At 37.0% G+C, this 6,720-nt stretch overlaps 1 long non-coding RNA gene across 1 annotated transcript; it reads left to right on the plus strand.

The window, feature by feature from the left end:
* Nucleotides 1-239: 239 nt before the first annotated feature.
* Nucleotides 240-2,275, plus strand: LOC136807279 (uncharacterized). Its single transcript, XR_010846662.1, has 3 exons — nt 240-1,559; nt 1,736-1,828; nt 2,143-2,275. It is a non-coding gene; the product is annotated as an uncharacterized lncRNA (long non-coding RNA).
* Nucleotides 2,276-6,720: the final 4,445 nt, after the last annotated feature.

Here is a 6,720-nt window from a genome sequence, read left to right on the forward strand (position 1 = left end):
GGAGAAGAGCAAAGACAAGACGCGGTTATAAGATAAGTATTTTTTTTTATATGTTAACTTTACTGAACTTACCTACCTACCTACAATCTTACAGATATGGTTTAAGCCTGTTTCACTTAATGATCACAAGAGCATAAGGGATATATTCTAGCAAGATTCGTAACGATATCAATATTCTTGAATGAGACACTTCCTTCGTATAGGCAAGCATAAATGCGTGGAAACATGTGCTAGTGTAGTCATGTGCTACCTAAATTGTGCAGACTACCGGGCTACCTTAATGGAGCGGCCCGTTTGTTTCTGCAAAACCTCAGAAAGATTACTGTAACATTGGCAAGTTAGTGTAGAAGCAATTTGTAGTCATGTGCTACCTAAATTGTGCAGACTACCGGGCTACCTTAACGGAGCGGCCCGTTTGTTTCTACAAAACCTCAGAAAGATTACTGTAACATTGGCAAGTTAGTGCAGAAACAATTTGTAGTCATGTGCTACCTAAATTGTGCAGACTACCGGGCTACCTTAATGGAGCGGCCCGTTTGTTTCTACAAAACCTTAGAAAGATTACTGTAACATTGGCAAGTTAGTGCAGAAACAATTTGTAGTCATGTGCTACCTAAATTGTGCAGACTACCGGGCTACCTTAATGGAGCGGCCCGTTTGTTTCTACAAAACCTTAGGAAGATTACTGTAACATTGGCAAGTTAGTGCAGAAACAATTTGTAGTCATGTGCTACCTAAATTGTGCAGACTACCGGGCTACCTTAATGGAGCGGCCCGTTTGTTTCTACAAAACCTTAGAAAGATTACTGTAACATTGGCAAGTTAGTGCAGAAACAATTTGTAGTCATGTGCTACCTAAAATGTGCAGACTACCGGGCTACCTTAATGGAGCGGCCCGTTTGTTTCTACAAAAACAAAACCTTAGGAAGATTACTGTCATTGGCAAGTTAGTGCAGAAACAATTTGTAGTCATGTGCTACCTAAATTGTGCAGATTACCGGGCTACCTTAATGGAGCGGCCTGTTTGTTTCTACAAAACCTTGGAAAAATTACTGTAACATTGGCAAGTTAGTGCAGAAACAATTTGTAGTCATGTGCTACCTAAATTGTGCAGACTACCGGGCTACCTTAATGGAGCGGCCCGTTTGTTTCTACAAAACTTTAGGAAGATTACTGTAACATTGGCAAGTTAGTGCAGAAACAATTTGTAGTCATGTGCTACCTAAATTGTGCAGACTACCGGGCTACCTTAATGGAGCGGCCCGTTTGTTTCTACAAAACTTTAGGAAGATTACTGTAACATTGGCAAGTTAGTGCAGAAACAATTTGTAGTCATGTGCTACCTAAATTGTGCAGACTATTACCTAAACCTGGCTACCTTAATGGAGCGGCCCGTTTGCTTCTGCGTAAAAACCTTGAATACTATTTTGGAATTTTTTCTGATTTAAGCCATATATATCGATCGAAATCAAAGCAGTTTATATTTTTTTAAGGGAAAATGAAGTGCGAGCCCGGACCGGAAGGGAAACGTCATTTACTCTACAAGTCTTCTTCAAAAGGTGAGAATATTTCTGTAATTATTTATCCAGCACCTTCAATATTTGTCTTCGTTACTCCAAGTACAGAATCTCTTCAGAGTCATTTAGCAAACGTAGGTGAAAAGAAGCACTTACTTATCTTGAGCTATGTTGGCTTGTGAAGTCTAATATATTATTTATTATTTCCTTTTCTACAGGAGACCGATCAACCGAAGGCAAAAAAGAAAGAATTGTTTGCCTGAGATGCCAAGGTTAATGGTAGAAGCTAGGACATGGAAATGGTTTATCGTGTACGGTAGCAATATTTTTACGGTAGAGCCGCTTCCACTCGGTTTAATGGTTATGTTTCACTTGCTCCATGAAGACTATCTAACAGACAGAGCTGATTACCTGCATGCATGACAATCTAGCATCGTCTTCAAAGACGCTTGTTGTATAGATTCTCATTACGAAAGCTTTAATAATGCAGCAAAAGGACTTCAGAATTTCTACCCATCGATTTCGACACTTCTGTGTCAGAGAGCCTTTCTCTTAAAATCAAAACAATGACTTTCCATAATTTACCACATAATATTAAATCCAATGTCATCCATTTTATTTTTAGTTAATCAGAGAGGTGGGGCGCATTCTTCATCAAGAAACAAAAATGTTTACACAAGAGGTCATCAAAAGGCTCTCAGTACTAACCGATTCGCTCCTCCCCTACGTATATACGAAGTTCAACACCAACAAACGCTAATCGAAACATTGCATAATCCAAACTTCAATATTTCATGTAAGTATTTCTGACTTTGTTGCTTTGTCACCGTGAACTGAGTTTTAAAGGGTATTTCTGAAAACTTAAGGGTCTTATTTGAAAATTAGTTCTGCCTCCTTGCTTTTTGTTAATGAATTTATTTTGATTATTTCTAGGGACCAAGCTGGTATCTATCCTTTCCGTCATCGATGTTCTATTTGATGGGAAGAAAAAGAAGAAATCTATCGTTCAACTGATCCATGTAAGTATATTTTCAATTCCGTCACAAAACATTTTTATCGAAATTATGCATAGGGAAAGAACACTATACTAACGAAAACAGTGTATGGAAAATATTTACATTAATTCTTCTCTGATCATACCTGTTTGCTCATGCTCTCCGAATAGGATGTTTCCGATAGGATGGTGAATGAGTGCTTTGACCTTTTTGCGTATACGTTCATAAAATGCCTTGATGATATATACTATTCTATTATCTGTCGTATCCATTTTTACAGGACAAGGATGACCCCAACATTAAACGAAAACTACTGTTGCCAGAGTTACCGGGCCTCATGGTTGAAGTAAAAACCGGCAAAGCTTTTGTAATGTATGGGGCAGAAATACTCCGGACCGTTGATCAATTACCGATGGGGCTGCTTTGTTTCTACGCTCTATTTTACGTACTGAACGTGGACTACCCCGACGAATGTGCTACGTTTCTCAGTATCCTCCAAAGTCTAATTTTCAAAGACATAAGGTGCATCGATTCGCACTGCGACAAAGTTGAAAATCATCTGGAGGAATTACGGACCTTTTTACCTTATGACTTTATAATTTAATCAACACTTGTTTTGTGTTTACTTTTTATCTTACTTTTTATCTTACTTTTCATGCCGCCTTCAATTTTCAAAATCATCGGAATACTCTGGAATACTCTCATCCGTTATTTTCTTGTGGATGTATTTTGTGCATTTTACAGAATTTTGCTTTGTGAGTTGTGCCATGTCTTCGAAGGGAAAGTGATAGGTTTTATAATTCTAATTAAAATAAAGTTGTACAGTCTAGAATGAATATTCAAAATGATCTGTTGATTTTATTTTTATCTTATTGTGTACATAATAGTAGGCTATTATTAAAAGAACTGTCAATGTGAGCGCCGCGAAGTGCTCCATGGTATCATAATCAAATGTCTCAGTTTACCTTTTTTTATAGCAACCAATTGTCAACAGGGTATTCCCCTGAATTTTTACATAATCTTAATCCGAGAAAAAACATCTTAAAATCGATCTGATTTATTTTGAAAAGCTCTTTAAACTATATCTTAAAACTAGAAATTGTTCAAAAACGTCATCTGACAATAAATCTTGTTTCAAGAAAAAACATCTTAAAATAGGAAGATTTTGGCAGAAACACATTACTTGATTTTTTCTAAAAATAAGAAAACTTTTCAAGATATATAATCTCATAATCTAAATTTAAGAAATAATTATCTCGTCTCACGGAATAGTTATTTAATCTTACAATGGTCATATTTTGTCTAGATATAAGAATTTTCATCTAGAAATGAGAAAATTATTTTTTACAGTGTATTAACTAGTATTAATACACATTTTTTTATAAAAAAACCCAACTTTAGGCTTAAGGCAGGACGGGAGTTGCAAAGGGGTTTCAAGATTTCAGCCCAAAAGTTGATTATAGATTTTGAGCCAACATTGCTTCGACAACTCCCAAAATTTCAAATTTTTAACTTGTTTTATGTCCAAAATACCTTAAATTCAGTTAGGCAATTTAATACCAAAAGTGCGGCAATTACAAGCTTGATACTTCCCATTTTACTATACAACAATGCTGAAACCTTGTGTCTAACCGAATCAATTTATAACCACCTCCGTACTAGTCTGAAACGCAGACCTGTACAAAACCCTAGGTAGTATAGTCTATAAGGAGCATGAATCCGTTAGTGGATGCCAGCAGCCTACCTCCGTACCTTTCACCACACCTGTATTCGAGAAATGTGTAGGGTAAACCGTTTGCACGTATTTCCCTACATAACCAGCACATATGATCTTCTTGATCGTCCTTCTTTGAAAAAGATTGATTACTATGTTTTCCACGGACAGCTATCGTGGCTTGATAATGTTGCTAGAATGCCTTTTGAAAGGCTACCTCGAAAAGTGTTGTCGTCCTGGCTATCGACGGCTTAGACGGGCCACCTGAGTTTACCTACTCTCGGGTACCTAATAGCCGGGGGGTTTGGAATAAGCGGGGGGGGGGGTTGGAATAAAAATGTCCTGGGTGGAAAATTTTTGAAAAGGAGGCTAATACAGCAGAATTAGGACAAAAGAGGGAACTTTCAAAAACATTTTCCAAAAAATTAATAAGCGGGGGGGGGGGGGGTTGGAATAAGAATGTCCTGGGTGGAAAATTTCGAAAAATTAATTAGCGGGGGGGGGTGGCTATTAGATACCTGAGAGTATGGCCGTGGTGTTCTCAAAGCTTTGAAAGTTGTTAATGTTAATAGAATTGATTGACGTGGTCTTGCACTCGATCATGTTGCATGGACAGGGTCGGCGAAACGGGGGGGGGGCCCTTTTTTGCTCAGAAAAAAAAACCAACCAACCATGGTGGCGCCTCCTTAGCCACTTACTATTTGGCCTCTCCACTTTCAAAATTGATTCGCCGGCCCTGATGGAAAAATGTTGTTGACGGGTTACAGAGTTTATGAATTTTGAACCGTTTTTATAGACATATCTGTATTTCTTTTTTATTTGTCATAGCGCTGTGATTTCCTGGATTTTTATGTTCTAGCTTTGTCTAGGATGGTTAGTCTTCAGTCTTACTATCGAATTTATTTTTCCTATCGTCGGGACACAAGAACACAGAGAACACAAGATTCAGCTTTACTATTTTAGAATTTATTTTTCCCATTGCAGTGGACACAAGAACACAGAGAACACAAGATTCAGTCTTACTATTTTAGAATTTATCTTTCCTATTGCAGTGGACACAAGAACACAGAGAACACAAGATTCAGGTTTACTATTTTAGAATTTAATTTTCCCATCGTGGTGGACACAAGAACACAGAGAACACAAGATTCTGTCTTACTATTTTGAAATTTACTTTTCCCATTGCAGTGGACACAAGAACACAGAGAACACAAGATTCAGTCTTACTATTTTGAAATTTATTTTTCCCATAAAAAAATGACGAATCTAGGCTGAGAGTGTCAAGCCTGATGATGAAACTAGCCTATGAACATTTTTAGCCTGAATTACCAGTTCTTTATCAGCCAATCAGATTGCTTCTTTACTTACTTCACCTTAACCCGGTTAGTTGGCTCGATATTGTGCCAATAATAATGGCAGCCAAGTTTTTACGTCACATGTATTATTTATGCGTAAAGATTACATCATGAATATCAACACTTCAACGTTGAAAATGTTGAAAAAGAAATAATACGAATAGTCTATATTTTGGAGTGATCAACTAAATATTTTACATTGCTTCCTAAGTGCATAGCGGTTGGCTTTAATTTGAACGTGTGCTTTTGTGTATGTGCGAGTCTTTAAATATTAAATATTAAAATTTTTAACTCTGCAAGTCGGACGATGAATGCATGCTTAATTTGGTCCATAATTTGGTCCATTTTCTACCTTGCTGAATTATATAAATTATATTCGTTTGTCTTTACTGTCCATTTTTCGGAATCCATTTAGGTATTTGTTTTAGTTAGAGTTATACAAATTATAACAATTCCTAACCGTCGCGATCCGAATTTTTTTGGTTAGGGGCACGCAGATTATTTGATATACGCTTAAAAGACGGTCCAAAAAACATCATCTGGTCCAAGTCCCATCATCTGACATTTTAGCTGTCATCTTTTATAACAAGTAGTTACCTGCTTTTTCTAAAGGCTAAAAGTGTCCCATCCTCAGTACAGAATCTACCATGATTTATTGGATATCCTTCACCACATTTGTGGCAGTACTTCTTCTCATCAAGACCACCTAAAACAAAATACAACATACATATAAAATAAATACAAAAAAGAGGTCAAGTGTTATACCCAGGCTCTCTCTGTGATAATGACATAAAAACTTTCTTTGACGAAGATCAATTGCGATTCTATTTTTTGAATTTGAATTTGAATATATACTGTTTTTTTCAATTTACCAGATAGTCGAACATGCGCAACGCAGTGGGCTCAACTTCAGTGCCTTCAAACTAATCATAGACCCAATTGTAGAACCCCAGATATTCACCCAAGGAACAAATGTGCAAAATTTCAGCCAAATCGAACAATTATTGAAGCCTCCAGGCTGCCCCAAAGTTTTAGCCTCGTTTTGGCGAAAACTCGTCCCCAGGCCCCAAAAATTAAAAAATTTTGAAAAATAAAAGAAATACGTCCTCAGATAATCACCTAAGGAACAAGTGTGCAGA

Source organism: Clytia hemisphaerica, unplaced genomic scaffold (assembly GCF_902728285.1).
Source record: "Clytia hemisphaerica strain Z4C2 unplaced genomic scaffold, Clytia hemisphaerica genome assembly, whole genome shotgun sequence".
Lineage (NCBI taxonomy): Eukaryota > Metazoa > Cnidaria > Hydrozoa > Leptothecata > Clytiidae > Clytia > Clytia hemisphaerica.